This window comes from Micrasema longulum, unplaced genomic scaffold (genome assembly GCF_059751315.1).
Source record: "Micrasema longulum isolate JH-2025_06_02 unplaced genomic scaffold, ASM5975131v1 h1tg001269l, whole genome shotgun sequence".
Lineage (NCBI taxonomy): Eukaryota > Metazoa > Arthropoda > Insecta > Trichoptera > Brachycentridae > Micrasema > Micrasema longulum.
In genome coordinates, this window is record NW_028278456.1 from 96,175 (window position 1) to 119,427 (window position 23,253).

The window sequence follows — 23,253 nt, forward strand, 5'->3', positions numbered from 1 at the left end:
ATCAAACACTGATTTGAGTCTACTGAACACTTTATTTTATTTTTACAAATATAAACATATAAAAATAAAAACTTCGTGACAATTGTTTTTATATATGTTTATATTTGTAAAAATAAAATAAAGTGTTCAGTAGACTCAAATCAGTGTTTGATTTCTAATATTATAAGTTTAAAAGTAGATGCTTACATAAATAATGAACGACTAACTGAAATTGAACATGTTAAATACTTAGGACTAACAATAGACAGACAATTGACATGGACAATTCATATCAACAATTTAATTAGCAAAGTGGCAACTTTATCGAGTCTATTTTTTAAAATCAAAAACTTTGTTCCAATAAAGGAAAAAAAAAAAATGTATGAAGCATATGTTAAAACTAAAATATGTTATATGCAACTACTATGGGGAACAGGATATCAAAATGACATAAACAGACTACAAAGACAGCAAAATAAAATATAAAAGTTAGTATATGACCTTCCCTATCTAACAGCAACTAAAGAACTTTTTGAACAAACTAAACAATTAAACGTAACTGAACTCTTTAAACTAGAATCTTTAAAATTTATTCATAAATTAGCCACTGATGTAATTGTAGACGAAGAATTAAAACTTGAAAAAAATTGTTGTAAACATGAACACAATACGAGAATATCAGAAAAATATCATATACAGTCTTTTAAAACGAGAAAAGGACAATCGAGACCTATAAACCATGGACTGAAATTATACAATAAACTACCAGACAAAACTAAACAAAAGACTCAGGCAACCTTTACAAAAGATGTTAAAAATATTATTATTAACAGTAGAATGTGAATTTTAAAAGTGAAAACATTTTGTTTAATGTATGTAACCCGTAAGGGTTTATCAATAAAATTTAAATAAAAATAATAAAAATAAAAAAAATAAATAAAAAAATAAAAAATAAATAAAATATGGAGTTCTACAAAATAAACACCAAATCAACCAATAAATTGACACTTTTATTTAACTTACTTTTAAAAACCAGATTATTTTTATTAACGATGTTTTAGGTGTCTAAATCTTTGTAAAAAAAATCTAATTTTTTTTTTGAAGGAATTAATATCATAATTTTATGTTTTCACTGTTGATAATATTACGCAATTCCAGGCATTTTATCATAATATGATTAGTAAAAAAATAAATATTATCAATATTTAAAGTATTTACTATGTAGACAATAATTTCAACGAACGTAGGTAAATGAAATATAAATATTAGTTATAAATACAATTTCAATAAATATTAAAATGGAAAGATACATGTCACAGTTATTTACAAAGCGTTGATAGCTGGAAAATTTAAAAGACTAAAAGTCAATTAGGTAAATTATATACATTTAAATACAAAGACAACAAAACATAATTCTTTAGTCAATATACAAACAACTTACCCTACATGACCCCTGCGACTGAAGTATACAAACAAATATACCCTTTTGACACAAAATACACGAAAAAAATTAAAACGATAAAAACTGCACACAAAATTGCATTGGAAAACCGATGATATAACATTAACTAAAGATATTGACACACACAAATACCAGACAATAACAAAACTACCACATTTGAAAAGCATGGACTGTCAAAAATACAATATAATGAACTTAACATGCGCGGTCCGTCCATAGATTGGATGGAACAAATGCTTCCCTAAAAAATGACTTTTGAACTATCAGTACCTGTTTTCATTTAAGTAATTAAATCCGCTTTTAATTTTTTTAGTAACCAAAATAAATATTTTAAAATGAGTTTATTGTTAATTGTAGCAATCTGAGATGTGTTTGACATTCATTCATTAATAACTTCAAAAAAATTCCGAGGAAGTCCACACATAACTTTTCGCCTGCCCATTTATGCGCGGACAGAAGTGAAATCCACTATACTTCAACTAATTCTGAAATAAGGGATTGCGTAAGTCTGTTAGATCCGTAAAGCGGTCGCCCGGTACTAAATTCCCAAGTCTGCGCATGCGCAAAATGAGATCTTTGGTAACTGTGTGGAAGCAAGTTTAATAAACCTGTACATGTTTATTTTTTATTATATTGTGACTATTTTCTACCAAATCAACCACTTAAATTGGTTGACATAATAGTACTATTGTATTTAACTATAAAATAAAACTCTTTCTAGTTTAAATCAGGGCATAAAAGTGATTTATAGTTTATTTCAGAGAACTTAATTCTTTGCACTGTGTTAGTAATAGGCAAATAGTTTACCTATGTACCTAGTACCAAGTTACTGCTTCTGTGATCGAAAATCTCACCGCACGCGCCTGGAACTTAAATAATATGGTATCATAATTTTCCTTGATACGAGTACTAAAAAAAAAATATTGGAGACAAATTTAAAATCAACGTTAAAAAGCACACGATGACTACAGTGACCAGACGAGACATATTATGACTTAACCATTTATTATTTGGGTATTTATTTATTCATCAACGATTCAAAGAACATTTTACAATGAAAAAATAAATACAGAAATAATCACAGCAGTAAGCAATTTATTATATATTACATAATATGAAATATACCAATATAATTAAAACTAAACAATTGAGTGAAACAGAGAAGAAGAACATTTAAGAGAAGATAATATAGAAGTCTAGGCATCTACAAGGCTTATGACCTGTCAATGGCTGGTTTTGGTGGCCACTTTACACACTGTGTAACATTTACCATTCTGCCCATATTTGAACATTTATCATAAGCCCTGTAGACGCCGAGACTTCTATATTACCTTCCCTTCAATGTTCTTCATTTCTGTTGTAATAATATTGATGTTTTTTGTTAATATTTCTTGATAAAACTCCACAGTCCAAGTTTATTCATAATTTTATCATAATCATTATCAATGAAACTTCTCGGTTTTTGACCAACGAGAGTCTTGAAGATGCCTACTTAGGTGAAAGCGCATGCATATTACTGTTGTAATATGTTAAAATAAACAGCTCCCCAGGGAGTTGAATCCAGTCCTTGTCTACAAAAATTTGGACAAACTAAAAATATTGTTAACTAAGTGAAAATTAAATATAAAAAATGTTAAATGAAACAGCAAAAAAATTAATAAAGCCTTAACGGGTTATTAAAATTGTATTAAAATTTAGCGAAGTTCTATTAACTTAATATATATGATAAGTTTGTAAATTATGAATTTGTTCATTATAAATCTTTTCTGCCGATTCTGAAATATAAAATTGTAATTCGATACTGTTGCTTTAAAATACTTTAGTTTTACCCTAAAGGTGATGAAGTCCAATATAAATATTCTTCGGATATGGCGCCGCACGAATCTGAGCCGACGAAATTACCTCTAAATTATTGCAGTGTCCATATTAGACCGTTGTTTTCATAGCGGGAAGCTTGAACTTCAATCTGTCCATATAAACCGCCATACCTACTGTATAGAGTCTGCGACATTTAAATAATTTACGCTCCAATTTAGATTCTCATATTTCGCAATTGACGCGGCACAGCCTCTGATTGGTCGACCAGTCTGACAATTCGCGCCAATGAGGAGAGCGGATTTTTCTACTTGGCGACACGGCTCGACTCGTTTGTCGATTAAGTTAAATGGCGATCATATAAATATGTCACTACACGCATGTCACGATCATTATCAAAGGCAAACGCCAGTATGCATTATGCATGTATTGGTGTACTGAAATTAAGAATGTTTTTTTTTTAAATATCAGCATATTACTTAAAATTTCATGAAGTGTGCAATAATTTGAACTGTGGGCAAAAAAACAGTTGATAGAAAAATGTTATAAAAAAAGAGTTTTTTCAGTTACAGTTCCGAAATATGGTGTTTATTGGCAAAACATTAATGGTACGTAGGTACTTGCAATGCAAAAAATTAAAATAAGTGTTTAAAATGCAAAATCGCATGGAAGTATTCGTTGTTGCTTCATTAGATTAAAAAATACCTACATTTTAGTTTATAATTTATTTTATTATGTGTTCAGGCGGATGAAGAATACAGTTCTGTTTGTGAAAAAGAACCAGAACCTCGAACTAGTGTTTTCGACGCCTTGGCTGCTCTCGGGTAAAAATCCTGAACGACAAAATCATGTAGAGATACACCAGCCTCTTTTTAAAGTGGTTAGCGCATGCGCCTACCGTTTTTGAGGTCCTGGTTTCGATTCGAAAGTTGTTTAAATTACAATATTTTATTGTTGCTGGCCCAACAAAGTTTAGAACTCGATGATGACTCAATGATCGAAATACGATGCATTTGGTTTGCCAATGTAGTGCCCTGTGCGCTAGTGGTTGCTGACGGGGGAATGATGACGATAATACTCCATTTTCCTTGCAAATTAGCATCTGAAGCGTCAGATTGACACCTTACCTTTAACATTAGAAAATGACGATTTTTTTTTTGATTAAAAACCACCACTGGATGCCAATAAGAAAATGATAAAAGTACATTAAAAATTCTGAAACCTGCCGGAAGTATATATTAAATGTAAAAAGGGGAATAAAAAAACTACAAACTCGATAATTCCCTTTCCGCACCTAATTGTAAATACTGAATTGGTACACTGACTGAAGCGTATCTTGATAATTTTTATTACATAAAGGTAAGATAATGAGTCTTACGCTTCAGTTGCCATTCCTAAAAACACATTTTTTAATCTATTATGTTTCGTATCGACTACATCGGGAATTAAACCGCTGTCTTAATAAATATATAACATCGCTGCGGTTTTCATTATTATCCATATACGTATATGTGTATATAATCACTGTCATACGTATTATTATAAAACTTTTCTGCATTCCATTTTTCGACATGCATAAACTTTTTTATTTTTATTTTTCTATTAATATTTTGTATGTTGTTTTGGATTATTTTGTCTATTGTTTTGATTATTTTGTATATTGTTTTAATTTGTTAATATCATTATAAAACTTTTCTGCATTCCATTTTTCGACATGTATAAATTTTTATTATTTATATTTTTTTATTATAATTTTTATTATTTATATATTTCTATTATTATTTTGTACATTGTTTTGACAAGTCGGGACATAAAAAACATATAATTGTGTCTATGATAAAATTGTGTATTTTGTGCATTAAATAAAAATAATAAAATGCGTTTTTTTATCGTTGTTTGTTATCGCTGTCGTCATACTTCATCATTTAATTTTGATAATTAACTGTTAAATTATTTTTTTTAAAAGCATTAGTATTAACACCCATTTTACATGTATGTATTAAACACATAAGTAAAAGCAACATATTGTGGGTACAAATACATGAGTTTTATACGCATACATATATTGTATTTCTGTATGGGATTAGATGGAGGTACCCCATTTGACCCGTGCCAGGAGTCTTTATGATGCCATATAGAAGGAATAGTGTTCCTTTTAAAGTCTCATATCTAATACTTTATTTCAGCCAATAAATCACGCACCGTATTAATTGACCCGACTGACGTTTTTCCTATGCGGAGCCATCTAAACTGCGTTCACAGTAACGATGCAATGAAACATTGAGTATTAATATGAAATGCAAAGAAACAGAGAATGAGAATGGAGTTGGAAATGAAACATGGAAATGGCAGAGGAAAGATAACAGTAGGATTGGAAAATCGATGTATCATAGGGTTGCGAATGGGGAAATCAGAAGGATACGAAAATCTGAGAGAGGTAATGGAAAAATCAGTAAGGTGTTTGAGGTGTGGAACAAATGAGTAACGAAATCTTAAAAAAATAGTACCTATATGGCAAAACTTGGTTAAAAAAGACATGGCGTGATCAAATAAACTTGGTCAAAAACCATGTGAAAACATGTGTGAATGACAAAATAAGAGGTTTGGAATGTACCTATATTAGAATAGGTGCATGTGGGGTTTTATCTTCTTTTTTTACCCCTACAGAGAAACCTACAGTAAAGATATTTACAGGGCCTATAACCTGTCATTTGATGTTTTGATTGATTACTTTGCTCACTGAATATAACCTGCCTATGTTTAAAGATCGATATTTTCACAAATATTTGAAACACAATTTTTGTGGAGTAAAAGAGCTAAAAAAAATTAACGCGAATAAGATTATCCCAATATTAAACTTCAACTACAACAAATCTTACGAAAATATTATACATATCAATGTTTATGCTATTTCTTGGGCCAGTTGGTTTAATTAACAATTTTAAGTAGCACGTCCAAATTTAAAAATTCATGTACAGAGCTTTACCCCCTTGGAAGTTCATTAAAATTTTTATATTTCAGTCAATGACTGTTAGTAAGTCACGCAAATGCCAAGATTGTCAAATTCTCCTCTTAATTTATTTTTTTGCAAAAATAAAATATTTCCCTTTTTTCTTATTTCCCAAATATTATAATTTTGTTGGCCATTTTAACAAATTGTACCTCAGGCATCAAACCTATAATTCATGTGTCCGCAACACTATTCACGGGACAGCAATCCGGTACAAAATATCTATTTATCTGTCGAAAAAAATATCCGAAAATATCATAAAAAAATTAACCATTATCAACCATTATGAAGATCATAATTCTACCACATACAAAGAGAAAAAACAAGAACAGGCCAATTCCAATTCATATTTATTTATTTATTCAACACTTTTTATACATATAAGGGTGGGCATATTGCCTTAAGATAATATTTTCCTACCTACCCAAACCGTTCAGTTTGAGAAAATTACAATTACATGGACATATTGAATCTTACAATTTTGTAAAAAAATTAAAACTAAAAAAAAAAATATTTAAAAAAAACAAACAACGACTTATTTATCTCATTAAAAATATGATGTAGCAATTTTCATACATTAAATAATTAAGGGGATGAATAAGATAAAAATAATAAAACATTTTACCAACAATGTAATACTTATGAAACATAGGATAAAAAAATATAAGATTACCAGTGAGGAGAAAAACAAAATGTTAAAACTCATTTTACAAGGAATTGAATCTGTAAAATTAGTTAGGTACCTGAAGAAGCAAATGAAATAAAAAAAGGATTTGAATTTTTAAAATGAATTTGAAAAACATGTTCTTCCTAAATTGAGAAAAAAATTGTACTGTTAATAAAACTTATATTAGTTCCTAAGTTGTTATGAACTAACTTAATAAAGCATAAATAGTATTGAAACAGCAATTTACAAAAATTAAAAAAAAATAAGGAAAGTATCTGATAAAAACCAAAAAAATGACCCAAAAACGTAAAATATAAGCAGCATGGGTTCACCAGTAAAAAAAATGTATATTAAAAGATTTTGTTGGTAAAACATTAGGTACCTACGCTTAACAAAAAGTAATTAAAATCTATTATAATGCTCATGTGTTATGTGACTTTCTGCGTAATGAAGTAATAAGAGAACGGACGCAGCAAACTCCGGTGACACTGTCATCAAGCGAAGGCGATACGGTTGGTTTGGCCATGTACTGCGGATGCCTACTTGCCTACTTTACAAGGCTCGACGTTCTGGACGTCCACTGCTTAATGTTCGTCGGCAGTTCATGTCATAATTACGAGACGCAAACCTGACTTAGAAGGATGCACAAGAGCTGGCAGCCGACAGAGAGGACTGGAGGATCTTCGTGGACATGGAATGATGACGGTTAAAATGCTCAACAATTTTTTTTCTAAAAGTTATCACACTGTATGCTTTTGTTAAATGTACTATAGTGGCGAATAGTCGCACTAAAAGGACGCTGCCAAGAGCGCTAAAGCAATAAATTGATGTCAATACTGGCGCAGATTACTATCATTTATTATACACACATACAAAATAAGCATTATATTATTATCTAGCTATTTTCTTTTAAGTTCTACAAGATAATATTTCAATTGCCTTTCATTGTATGCGAAGGAGATTCCGATTAGACTTCAGACAAAGTTAATCCAGTTGATGAACTTATTTATTTTTTACGCACGGAATAGGGAAACATCGCTTTTTTTTTACACTTTTAAAATAAAACGGGTCAATGAAATACTGTCCAGTAACAAAAATATGTTTCGCTTCTTATTAGTAGGTATCTATATAAAAATATTTTTTTATTTATAATTTTGAATTCCCACAAAAACGGTCGTTGCATTGACCACGTCCCTAATACGTTACGATTCATGTTTATTATAGCTTTGTTCCAAACCATTAAAATTTTCATAAAATATCATCACGAATCTTGACCATCAATGCCAAGCATGTCGCGTTTTTTTAGTGACATATTTAAGAAAAAAAAATTTTTTGAGAGGGAGTTAATTTTTTTTCGAGATGAAAAGTAGGTTATTTGACTTCTTAGCTCTCCAGCTATTTTTATAAAAAATCAAGTCGGTCGCTCCGTTGCGACGTGCGGAAAACACAAAGAAACAGACAAACAAACTTTCGCATTTATATTACATATTTTATTTTTTTGTATTCAATACACTATTTTACTTCAGTACAATTATATTTTTTTTATGTACTGACTTAGATATTAAGTAGAAATATGGATTATTTATAGTCTGTGTAATTGTCATCACGACGTATTTACAAAAAAATAAACATAATAAAATTTCTTATCAATTTCTGCAGTTGATTTCCAAGTACAAGAACTTTTTTTAAATCCTTTTGTATAGGTACTACGAATGACAGTGCTAAGAATAAATTATTAAATCTGTAATCAAATCGGTAAACCCATTAAAAGACAATATTACCATAAGAAATTACTGACTCACTTAAAAGGTAGCAAAAATTCTTACTCATTAATACCAAATACTCACTCGTACAAGCATAACTATTACCCATTCTAGATTACGCTGATGTTTCCATGGCTGATTAAAGCTGTTAGCAACTCGATAAACTTAAACGACTTCAGAGCCACGATTATGAACGGTTATCTTCATCGGTATATACTGGACGGTATAAACTAATATCGATATTTATGTACGAAAATGTGTATATTTGTATAAAAAGTCAAAGTATCGTCGTCGGTAATCGGTAATTGAACATGTTTAGAAAAAAAAAGTAATCATATTATATTTTCCATGTAGAAAACTAAATTTTACTTTGTAGATAAAATTGAAGATAAATATTTACTTCCCATCAGAATACAAACCCTGAACACATATATTAGGTATATTTTTGGTCTAACAAAATATGATCACATATCTGTTTATCGTAGGCAACTTAAATGGTTTCAAACTAGACAGAGGAGAGACTATCACTTCCTCTCACTCCCTATCACTTCTGTTCACTGTACTATAAGGTCCTAACGCTCCTATATACCCCCGTAAAAAAAATCTACGCTTATCAGTTCATGGTTTGCCTCTTCGTTTTAATTCTCAAAGCACCCTTTTAATGACCATCCACAATTCCTCTTTCTTTTTTAACTCATTTAGTGACCATGTAGCTCGGCTCGTCAGTGGAATCATCTCCAAACCAATATCAAAGATGTCTCTACAGTATATTTATTTAAATTACGTCTTAAGAAATACCTCATTTCTTTTCCTTAGTCTATTCTCATTTTGTCTTTCCTTTTTATTCCCTTTTCCCATTGAGTGCTTCTATTAAATTAAGATAATTTATTTACGAAAACTACTTCTATTTTTGTGTATCTTCAGTTTTTTTATATTTTTCACTTTCGTTTTCTATTAAAAACGCTTTGAAACATAAATATTGTAAATAAAACTTGTATTTTATTTGTAGGTTGGAAGAAATTGAGATTTAGCTATTAGTCCGCCAATATACAACTTAAATCATGTACAAAAAGTGAAATAAAAAATATTAACTATTATTATATATATTCGCTTGAAAAATTCATAAAAAATTAATATCTACATAATTGTTTGATATAATCAATTTTATGTAGTATGTACATATGGCAAAAAGAGTGTATGTTCTGTGTTTATAAATTTGTATAAGTAAGTTAAATTTTCTGGTTAACATCGACCGGTGTCAAGAGTACTTACTACCTCTTCATCAGGACACTGCGACATAGGACACGTATAAATAAGTCTTGATTATGAGGCAAAAACCTCGATTCCGGTCGATTTATAAGTATAAATTAACACAAATCAATTTTTAAAAATAGGTGTAAAATGTTATACGAAAATAAAAAATGCTTAGGGAATTACAAAAAGAGTTTATTTCTTGACTAATAAACAAACTAAATATGTTTTCATTTTTATTTCACTTTTTTCAAATTATAACGTTTTGTGCAATTTTCAGGAACGAAATAAATATAATGATTATATAATAATGAGATTATAAGATATTTCTAGCTTTATTATGTTTGCAAAATGATGTTTAATTTTTTTTTGTGAAATTAGGAATAGGTTGGAAGTTTAAAGAAGTCAGAGCTTACGATTTATTAAATATAACATGCCTTAATAAAAAACAGCGTCTTAATTATTATGAATAATTTCAACGTTATATTGATAAAACGGCATGACGAAGCGCAATAATTTGTTTTGTTTCTAGCAACATTATTAATGTTTAAATCTATAATTAAGTTGTGTGAATTCCTAGAACATTATTAATGTAATAATCTATAATTGTGGAGTTCTATAACTGAGTATATGTATAAAGAATGTTACCAATGCTTACTTACTAATTGTATGTATTTTATGAACCCTTATTGAACTTCCGAATAAATTATTTTTTAAATAAAATCTACAAAACGCAAAAAAGATTTACGCCAAAAAACTGTAAAGAATTCACAAGTCGATACAATCTATCATAGATAGTCATGAGCTAAGTTATTTTTTTAGTATGTAAAACATAGTAGATGGAGTTATGCGAATGTTTTATAACTTCTGTCTAAAAACAAATTTCCGTTACTTGTCAAGATTTAATGGCAAATTTTTAAACACATTTATTTACACTTACATTTATAGAGATAAGCTTACTTTTTTTTGTCGAGTTTACCCAGGGTGAAAGAATTTATGATGTTTAATATTCTGTTGACGTCCATCGCAAGTTATTATACCTATCTGATTTAATTACTGTTATTAATATATAATTATCAGTAGAAAACGTTTTTATTGTCCTTCTAATTGATCAAAAAAGCAACCGCGGACAACGGTGATAAAACGATAAAGTTAAAACAAACGATATCAAAAAAAGGTAATTACGTTTTGACCTCCATGGAAACGGGAAAGGTGAAGGGAAATGTCCCTTTGCTTACTTCACACACATGCATCATACGTTTTATTGGATGACACCTCCCAGCGGTAGACTTTATGATGCCAGCCTATTAGTGGAATGGATTATTTGACTGCAGTAAATTTCGGCTTAGCTGGTGACTCGGATGGTAAATGGTAACCAGGCTTTAAGCTCCTCTCTTGGAACAAACGAATAATAAAAGTTTAATGTCGTATTCGAAATTAATAAACGGTGGAAATATCTCGACCTGTAATGGCCTCAAGTGGCATTTACAAGAGCGCAGAGTAAACAGGGTTGTATTAAAAAAATAAATTATTTTTATATGGCAATATTTAGACACATACCGGTAAGAAATTTAAGACAGAATCAGGTTTTTTACACAAAAAAACATAGAACTAATTTTATAGTGTAAAGCGTATTGCAAACATATAGAATTTAGATATTTATACTTGTACATAGAAAATGTTCATATTTATTTATTTTTTTTCGTATGCGCTGAATAATAAATTTAAAGTCATCGCACGCGCAAATTAAGACCCATGGAAGCCCCACGGAACCAGTTAATTTTTAGTATTTTACTGTGGCTATTTTATAACAAATGATATTCAACTTTGAAACATAAATAGTGCATGCCAAAATTATAGCATAAAATAATTCAAGTATCTATTTTACCTATGTATCTGCCTACAGACTTCTTCCCTGGTCGAAAACCTCACCAAACGGTATTGCTTCATATTAACCACGATTCGATTCTTATTTTATAGCACAGATTTTTACGAATATTTAAAAATTCCTGGAAACAAAATATTTAAGTTGGTCGTAAGAATTCGAATTTTATAAAAATGTAAAAAAACGTATTTTTAATTTTTAATTCGAGTTTCGAAGCAACCCTTGTACGCAGAATATCGTGCAGTCTCATATGGCGCTAAGGAGCACCTTCGCAACAGGGGAGGTCCCTCTCTATAGGCCATAACTAACCCTTCACCCAGCGAGAACACGTCCCCTCTGTTTTGTACCTCCGTAACACGCGGGTTTTATAGGGCGTCATATCACGAGTGACATTTATTCACATCTCATCGACTTATTTAGTGACGTCACGAATCGAGAAACGCATTTACATCTTCTGTCACACAAGATCAATAATAAACTACACAAATTATGATTTTGTAATGAAAATCATAACAGTTATAGAAATATTTACTGCGTAGAGAAGGCATTACGTGATATTTGAGTACATTTCTCAATATTGTGAAAGAGACACCATTGCATCGATGTCATTTAAAACATTCTTTATTTCACCGTCATCATCTGCATTCAGTGGTGCAAAGGGCGCTGTATTTGTACTTTAATTACATCGTATCTGGATAAATTTTATTACGAATATGGTTGGGTGATCAGTTTTGAAACAATAAAATATTGGAGTGTAGAACCGCCTTTAAAACCATTACTTCACATCTCAAGAATTAAATCCAGGAGTTCACGCATAGTAGGCGTATTTGCCAATCACTACGCTACGAGGCGAACTTTTCTCCACTCGGTTTTGTTTGAGTAGCTATCGAGTCAAAAACACTCTTCCAGGGTTCTAGCTGTATTTTACTCACTTAATTCAGATATTTAATTAATCTACAAATCATTATCATTATACGCCTGTCCACACCATTACATTAGTAATTGATAATATTTATTATGAATATATATTTTTTTAATAATGAATCAACATACAGCACATTTTATTAAAACGCAATAATGACATATTTCTCTTTGAAATAAAATGAAAATTTTTTTTTTGGATAATTTATACAGCGCTTTTGATGAAAATTACCTTAAATTAAAAATAACATTTTTTTTTTGAAGATTGTTAACATTGTGGTAAAGCGTACAGGATTTAGTGTCATAATGGATGTTAATAATTTGTATTCTAAAAAAACTTATTTATTTATTTCAGTATTTAATTAATAAATGGTATGAAATTCAAATCGGAGGTCAAATTTTTTTATATTTAATTTCATTCTTATATGAAAATGATACCACCTAATTTTTTCTTTTGGAAACCTGATTTGTTTTGCAAAATGACAATGGAATGTTTTTTATCATTGTTGCATTGACAAATTTGACATTTATATATGCGTCCGAGACGATACTATTACAAGGTAAAAACACGACATTTTCGTAATTTTATTAATGAACGTTGTCACAAAAATATTAGAAAATTAGTCAAAATGTTGATGAAAAAAATTCAGTTGTCTTGAACATTTTTTCACATGATTTCAAATTCTATACTTCTCTCAAATTTTACTTGACATGTCTGAGTACAGTTATTACGTTCGACTCCAGGTGAATACGAGTAGGTAATATATTGATTGGCATTACAGTCAATTTACAATTTTGGCGAAAACTATATTTTTGTATTGGGGGACTTTTAAATTTTATTGGATGTCCCCTAATTTATTTACTTATTTAAAAAAGAATAAAAAAAAAATTGTATGCAACAAATAAAGATACAATATTATATAAATAAAAACATTTTTTTACATTCATTAAATACATATATTTACATGAGCGTTTCCCATTACCAATTTTTTTTTTAAATCTACAATACAGCACTCCTGCCAAATATAACCCTAATCATACGATACGGGTGACTCCAAAAGTAGGCAAGCTTTCTGAAGAAGAACAGTATCGTGGATCGGAGTAAATATTGTGTTAGATTTGATTTTAAAGACAGTTTTAAGTGTCTCCTGGAAAAAGTTGATTTATTAGATTGGGAATAATGCACGCCGACTGACAGTATGTAGAGTTAAATCCAATACTTGTCTTTAGAGATTTGAATATTCTCAAGATATAAAATAATCTAGTCGTTAAAAAATTAAACGTAGATTAAATTAAACCTAGAAGAAATTTTACGAATACTAGAATGAACGGAATATAATATTCCATGGAATATCTAAGAAAAAAAAATACTAAAATAAAGTTAAACTAAACTTTGTTTTTTTTTTAAATATTTCCTGCTTGTATTTAAAGAATACAAACCTGTCAAGCAAAACAGAGTGTGGAGGAGACGGTTTAATCATGAATTAGAGGCATTGTATGGAAAACCCAACATTGCACGATTCATGAAAATAAGAAGATACCAATGGTTGGGCCATGTGCACAGAATGAATGATAACCGTACCCCAAAAAATATTCCTTTTGCCACTCCGGAAGGCAGACGAATCAGAGGCAGAGCAAAATTAAGATGGCTAGATAATGTGGAAAGTGACATTAGAGCGATTGGCCTGACAAACTGGAGAAGAGCTGCAGGATGCAGGGACAAATGGAGACAAACTTTGTAGGAGACCAGGGCCCACAACGAGCGGTAGTGCCACTAATAATGATGTTTTTAATGATACTAACGGTGGTTAGTAAAAATTCTCCGTAAATTTGGTACGAGAATAATAACGTCACTCGCGTGAGGTAAAGCTTGGCCAGCCTTACGTGGTAGTAGACTAATTTTATTACTAGATCCCTAACACTTCTCATCCTGTAACTTTCACGTCGTCGTTTGGGGTGAAACATTGTGCGTCATTTCTAGATTTACTTCTATAATTAATTAAATGATATGCCGAGATTATGTCATCAAACTGCTCTACTAATAATTTGTAAGTCCCACGAAAGTTAGTTTGTTGCGTTATTTCGTTTGTTACGCGGGTTCGTGACTGTAAAATGTAGCACTAAAAAGCATTAAGATTTTTTTTTTTTTAATTTTTATTTTTTATTTATCAATAACAAATTAAAATACAATATTACAACTAAATATTTTTTTTTTACAATAATCAAATACATGTACTTACATGAACGTTTCCCATTACGTAAAAGAAATAAACAATTCTTGTGTACATAATGGGGAGTGACGTCTTACAATAGATTATTTTATTTCAATCAATAATTTTTTTAAAATAACATATATAAATTACAAAAAAGATATTAACGATGTTTTCAAACAGTGTTACATGAAAAAGAGTTAAAGATGTATTTTTTGACTTCTTTCTTAAATATATTGTATTCCTGACTGTACTTTTTATTGTCTTTGTTCATTTCATTAAAGAAAAATATTCCTCTGTAAGTATAATGATGTTATGCAGTAGTTGTTTTTAATTTAGGAATTAAGATACTACCACCTGCTCTAGGTCGCGTACTTATGCTTTGAGACCTAGAAATACTACTATTTGTTTTATCTTTATGTATTTGAAGCAAACAATTTTTTAACGTAGCAATCTACAACCTTATTTTTTTTAAATAATTGAACAGTGGGAAAAGTAGACGGTTTTTTCAAAATAATTTTTGTATTTTTTCAACTGGTAAAATATTTGTTTTAAAAGTACCACCCCATCCGATTATTCCGTACTGTAATATGGATTAGGCGAAAGCAAAGTAAATTGATTTTAATTTTTCGATGGTTAATATATTCCTTAATCTAATAAATACATATATAAGTTTTCTCATTCTATTTACAATATTATTTATTTGCTCCTTCCATTTTAAATTTTTCCAATTATAATGCCTTAATATTTAATGCTGTTCATCATTTGATAAAATTAAGAAAAACAAGATTATCTTCTGATTTAAGTGAGCATTGACTTGATTAATTGGTTTATTGGTTTGATTTATATCGGGCTGTTTTTAAAAATTGTTTTTGTATCATACTTCATATATGATACTTTGAAACGAAAAACAAGAGAAACTTCTAGCTAGTCGAGACCTGAAACAAAAAAACTTATTTATATTTTTTTAAAAAACTGTAACATTACGTGTGCAAAAACACATTTCTATTATCAAATTTTTGGCAGTAGGGAATATCTTTATTTAGAATAAAAATATATATTGTTGAATAACCCTGGAAATAAGTAAGGTCATGGGATATGATAAACTTGAAATATAATATTCTTTGATTAGCTCTGCAGGTGCGATCTAGGATTATGTATGAACAAACTGAATGACATCAATAAATTCATTAATTTATTCGGCAATTTCAAATTGACAGAAACCGCATGAGCTTTTTAAGATGCTAACAAAAGATATTACTTTTTTTCTTTTATGGCCTTAATATCTGTTATCCATGTAACCTGAATTGATGTATTTGCGTAAACACGTTTAGGAAAAGTAGTGGAAAAACCGTTGAATTCACTATTTTTGGTACGTTCGAAAATGTATGTTGCGTTCCTATGATTTTCCCAAATAAATCGAATTTGAGAATATTTTCTTTTAGTCGTTAAAAACCGTGTTAGATAGGCTCTTACATAAAAATCCACGACACTATTCAAAGGATCACAACCTGTCTCTTTATTTATTAACTACTAATATTCGTATAATATTATTATCGTGTTCAACGGAGACGGCGACAAACAGTATAAACGGTGACATGTTGTACATATTTAAAAGGTGCATTTTTTGCATGATTTTCTCCAGTTTTTGCGTACACAGCTGTTTTTTACATCTCCGAGATTCGACGCCTATAATGAAGATAGTTATATAAAACTACCGAGTCAAAAAGTTTAAAAGTTTTTTTTTATTTTATTTTTTTATTTTTTTATTTTTTATTTTTATAGTTTTATATCACCCGTTGATGGGAGGAGTGCTCTCCCGAAACTATAGTTGTGTTCTTGTAAAATAAGAAAATTGTGTAACACTGATAACAAAGTTTTATTTTCATAATAATTCATAATAATTTAAGTTTAAAAGTTGTTCAAGCCTCCGATTGAGATGTATTACCCTTTTTACTGATAAGACAAACGCCGTGGCACAGTTGGTAAGACGACGGCCACTTGTGAAACTGGCGTCACGGGTTCGATTCCAGCCAGTTGCAAGAAAAAAATGGAAGAAAGATTTTTTCTCAATTGGTCTGGGTGTTGTGGTGTATTTTTCATAACCTCCTTCCATATCCCCTCTATCCTACCTGCTGTCAAGCCTCAAAATATTATTCCCTTTTTTAAAAAAAGTCATTTAATTCTTCTATGTACCTACGATGTGATGATGTGTCTTTTTTTTACAATTTCTTAACCTATCTTAATATTTTATGTAGCTTTCGTAGTATTATTTAAATAACAGATTATTATTTTTTATGAGAGCATCTTCTTTGTACATTTATAAAACTCCAAACAGCAAGAAATACATTGCGAGCCCCAAAGGACCGAAATTTTGAGATTTCAATTAACCAAAAGAGAAAGACAACAAAATAAAATTCTTAAACAAACATACAACCTACCCTACCTGACCTTTATGACTGAACTGTCCAAAAAAACACACCAGTTTGACATAAACTACTTGACTAAAATTGAGACCTTAAAAATTGTGCACAAAATAACACTGGGAAACATACAAGACGACGACATAATATTAGTCAAAAATGCTGACATACACAAATATAACACCAGACAACAACAACACTATCATATTGAAAAGCAAAGACAAACACAGGACAGTCAAAAATACTACATAATGGACTTAAACACTACAACGACCTACCTTACTACTTGAAAACTTTTACTGGAGTCAAATTTAAAATCAATCTGAAAAAGCACATGATGACTGAATTAACTAGACTAGACGAGACATAAAATAACTAGACAATATTAAATTTCTAATGTAACCCTAACGGGTTTTTTAAAATTGTAAATAAATAAATTTTTAAAAAAAGACTCAAAAAACCAAATTTATTAACATGTAATAGTCGTACAATGTGATAATAGATAATTATAATGGTAATTTACTATTGTAAGCCGTCAATTTTTTTTTTAATAAGATGTTTAATCATGTAAACTTTAATTAAATAAACTGTACAATTTAGTTATGGTTTTAGCATTGGATTAAATCATAAGAATTATACTGAAGTAAAATTATTATTTGTGTAAAACAATGCCCCATAAATCTCTGTTATTACCATTATGTATTTAAAAAATCACTTTATGTGCACTATTGACCTTGCATTGACCTTAACTGGACTTACGTTCCCATTGAATATTATTTCTAATAGATTCGAAGGTCAAACCCTTCCTTTAAATTGGTGATTAGTCATCCTTATACTGTCTCCCATCATCATGCCATAGTAGTGCGAAAGTGCGCCCCAAAGGGTTTAGGTTTAGAATATCAATGTTATAGTTAATTAAATCCCGACGATTACCGTGAAGAAAATCAACGCCATTTTTCTCAGTTTCTAGTAAAGCCGTGGTTTAAACTCCGATGTTGATTTAGTTCAGAACACAGAAGCGGTAGTTAATCTGAAACCGAAGATTATGGTGGAAAGAGTTATTGCGATTTGTGATGGTTTCTAGCTAAGCTGTGTTTATATCACAATCGGGGTGTACTGTCCAGTCATTAGATGCTTTCATGAATTCATTGGCGTAGTAAAGTTTAACCGGATAAATAAAAAAAAGAAAACATTTTTCCCTAAATATGGTACATCATCATCATCATTAGTGAAATATTGTAATTTAAAACCCCCCTTAAATTAATATTTTATGTTGACCCTCCCAGGAATTGAACATAGGACCTCGAACATGGCAGGCAATCACTCCGACCACTACACGAGGTGGACTTTGCTTCACTCGATTTCCCTTTTCAGGATATTTTCCTGAGAGTAGGCTTCGAGTCCAAAACACTCGTCCAGGGTTCTGCTTTTATTTTACTCAAACAATCGTATTCATAATTCATCTAGACCCAAACAAAAATGTGAATAACACGAAACAGACATAAATCACATTAATTCATTGATAGACATATGTATTATAAAACACACATCAATATAAGAAACACATAGTAAAAATGAATCCATAATATTAAAACGAGAGGTGATTACTATAAAAATGTAACTCCAAAATCAGAATTTTCGAACTAACCACTAAAAACACTTGTTTGTATCCTTTTCCAAGAATGCTACAAATAGACAAAATGTAGATTCGAGTTATATCATCACGATTGAAGTTTTGAAGTGTTTTTTGTGGTTAACTGAAAAATTCTAATTTAAAGTTACTTAGTTGTCATTATAACCTTGCAAAAATATAATGAAGATAAATAATTAAAAATAATTCTTACTATTGTTATCAAAAACATTTTTCACTTTGTGGTATGACATTTTACACTTATTTGTTTATAAATTTGTATAAACCACTTAATTTTTTTAATTACACTTCGACCGGTTTTGAGGTTGCTACCTCATAGTCAGGAATTCAACTAACTTATAATTACACGCGTTGCTATTTATATAGTAAAATATTGTATGAAAGAGACAGAAAATTGAAAGAAAGAGAGAGAAAGAAGATAAAATAAATCAAAACGGGAATAGTTTTAAAAGAGGACTCAAAGTTAAATTTAATTGTTTATTTTATTTTGCATAATATTCAACCCGAATTCGTTTTTCAATTTGTAGTTTTTTGTTGAAAAAGGAAATGAAAGATTTTTTGTTTTATTTTAGATAATTCCCGTTTCTTCCATCACTGTAAGGGCACCTGAAGTAGACATACCCAAAACATTAGCTTTAATAGAACAGTTAAATCTAAGATATAAGAAAACTGTTAAATTGCGAAGAAAAGTGTCAACGTTGCAACAGTCAAAACGTCGACAATTAAAAAAAATTGCGAACTTATCATATGTTATTCAGGAATTAAAAGAAATGGGACATGTTCAATGTGAAGGTATTGAGATTTTATCATCAATGGACGGGCTTAACAAGGATTTTTTAAAACGGCAAATTTTGCAAGCAAAGGGACTTCCTTAAGCCAGGAAGTATACCCCAGAGCTAAGAAAATTTGCCATTACCTTGCATTTTTATTTGCCTAGAGCGTATAACTATGTAAGAGAAACATTTTACACGTGCTTGCCTCATGCCAAAACACTTTCAAATTGGTATAAACAAGTTAATTGTGATCCCGGCTTCACTTAAGAGTCGTTTGATGCCCTCAAACTCAAAGTTCAGCATAGCGATCGTCCAATTTTTTGCTCACTTGTGATGGATGAAATGAGCATCTATAAGAAATTAGAAAGCATTAGACAAGTGGAAATGGGATACGTTAACGTTGGTACTAATTTGGAAGGAGAAGAAACACCCCTTGCCCGAGAGATACTAACTTTTATTGTAGTTTGTATTAACGGATCGTGGAAAATACGTGTTAGATATTTTCCGGTCAAAAGTTTAACGGGGAAACAAAAAAGTATGTTGGTTACTCAATGTCTCTCTTTGCTAAAGGAATGCGGTATTCGTACAATTTCTTTGACGTTTGATGGCGCTGCTGCAAATACAACTATGGCGAAGCAGTTTGGTTGTTCGTTCGAAAAGCATAATTTAAAACCATATTTTTTCTATGAAAATAAAATTATTGTGGTTTTTTTTACCCATGTCATATGTTTAAATCAATAAGAAATGCACTTGGTGACAAAAAAAATGTTTTTATACAGTAATGGAGGTAAAATTAATTGAGGTTTTATAGATAAATTAAAAATTTTCTTAACTGTAGATTGTTTTAATATATTACTTTCTCATATGTTAGACCAGTTCCCGCTGGAGAATCACGCTGTTCACTTAATTAGGGCAGTTGCTACTAAATATTTAGATGTCAAGCTTCACTTTCTGGCTAAATCAGCGGTACAACCTGCCGTCAGAGTGAGACAACATTTCAACAAATTGATTATCTTTCAAAATCAGTAAACTTACTTTATTGCATTTTTACTTTTTATTATAATTGAATATTTGTTTATCAAATTAATTAATAAACCTCACAACGTCATTTACAATGTTTATTGTTGCTTCTTTTTATTTTATTAAAAATGTTTTTATTAAACTTGTTACTAAATTAAAATAAACGTTTTTATTGTACTCCCTACGAATCTTGGTAAAAATTCACCGAGAGTCGTGTATTTGTGACAACCCTGTTTTATAAACATCTAGAAACGAAAAACGTTTTCACTAAACAAACGACCCCTTTCAAAAATTCTTACAAAATTTGGAATAGTATGGACTCTAAGATGTATATACTCTAAGCTTGAGTCTCTACTCCGCGCCGCTGGCAAGTTTCTGTTGGCATTTGACCCAGAGCGTGCGACATCTATGGGAATAAATACCTGTTGCCCATCCCGCTGTCCAGGAAGAGGCCCTCGGTACTAACTACGAACTACCAACATGTCCGTCGTCCGTAGGTGGGTCTACCAATGTTCCGTGAGCTGTAGCTGAGGAGATGCTCGAGACACCCGACAACTTTAATGCCTAATGACCGTGTTCGCAGACCTTTCTGGTCGGACGAAATATATATTATTCAATTATTTAATCATCACCATTATAATCAAAATCTTATCCGTACCAGATGGTGCACCGTGCACTTAATTGTTTTTTAAAAAAAAATACTGTTATGCTGTCAAATTCTTAAAAAGTTCTTAAATTAAAAACACTTTTTTATTTAAATTTATTTCAACAGGAGGGAAAAAACATTTTTGTGAAGGGAATATGGAAGTCTAGGTATTTATAGGGCTTATGACCTGTCATTGGCTGGTTTAAATGGCTACTTTACACACTGTGTAACATTCACCATTCTGCCCATGTTTGAACATCCACATTTCCTCAACTCTTCCATCTGTTGACTGTTGTGAAGTAAAGGAGCTGAAACCTTAAACCAGCCAATCACAAGTCATAAGCCCTGTAAATGCCTAGACGTCCACATTCCCTTCTCAATAACGTTTTCCCTCTCTGGCGAAATGGATTTAAAAGGGAATTTAGATAATAATATTTGAATTTGGAAAAAAATTAAAGCACCGTAAGTATTTATTGATTTGTTTTAATTCCATGGATATTTGTATGAATCGATTAAACATACAAATTTTTAATTCGTGTAGGGTTCTCTTTCTTTCAAGTCCTGTCCCTCATAATTGAGGATAACGGTTGAAATCAATCATTGGTTTTGTGGTCTACTGTTGTTTGCATCTTAGGGTTATTCTAAAGTTTTTTGTCCACCTACGAGTACTATTTAAAGTGTTATAAACAATCAGACTTTTTAATTTACCGCTTAAGAATAAAACAATCCGTAATATTCTTCGGCATTTTTTTCAGTTTTTGAATACATTTTAAAACGACGAAAGGTTTTTTTTGTTCCGCTCGTAGAAAAATTTGACCATCTCTGATGCAGACTTAAATTTTACTTTTATTTTGAATACTGATTACCCGGTTAAATGAAATTATCAGAGCTTTTGATAATGACCCTTTCGTGGATATTACCCATAATAAACTGAGTGACATTTTTGTCATCCTTAAACTTCCTAAGAAGCCTAAAGTTTCAAACTTCTACTGTCGTTATTGTGAATAACGTAGGATTCGTATCGGGAATTTATTGACCAATAATATTTAATTTTGTACGCAGTAAAATATGAATTTACGGTAATCATAGAAGGCAGTCCCTTGTATTAATATGTTAATTAGTTAGGCCAAGATCAGACCAATGCTCGGTGTTGTGTACTCTTGCGATATGTTATCTAATAACCAAATGGATAGGGATCAAGTTATTTTAGAAGTATTTTTAATTATGTTGTACATAATTAAATATTTTAAAACGTCAATATTAAAATGCAATCACTGAGTAAATATTTTCGATTTATTATTATGGTGTGCAAATTATGATTCTTCTCTGCAATTATTTTACCTTTTAAGAATAAAATAAGAGTGTATTTGTATTAATTTGTTTTTTTTTGCACCACCAAAGTCTAAGAGACCCAATGCAACGGGACGAATTTCTCACAAGGAATCGAACCAGGAACCCCTCATCGTGAGGCGAGCGTTTTATTATTAACTTCATAATTTTAATTTAATTAATTAAAACATAAATACAAAACATTTTATTATAATAATTTTTAAAAAAAATTGCGCACTTTTTGACATAACCACGTAATTTATTGTTTTATTCTTGTTTTAATATCTTCAAACATTACATTATTTTTATAAGACCCTTATTATCATAAAAGAATAATCATTTTCTTATCCGTATACAGTGGTGCAAATGTCACTAAATTGGTGCGCCAAACGCAGTGTATATCGATCATTTTTTCAGCTTTTTCAGCTTTGCACAAGAATGTAAGGTG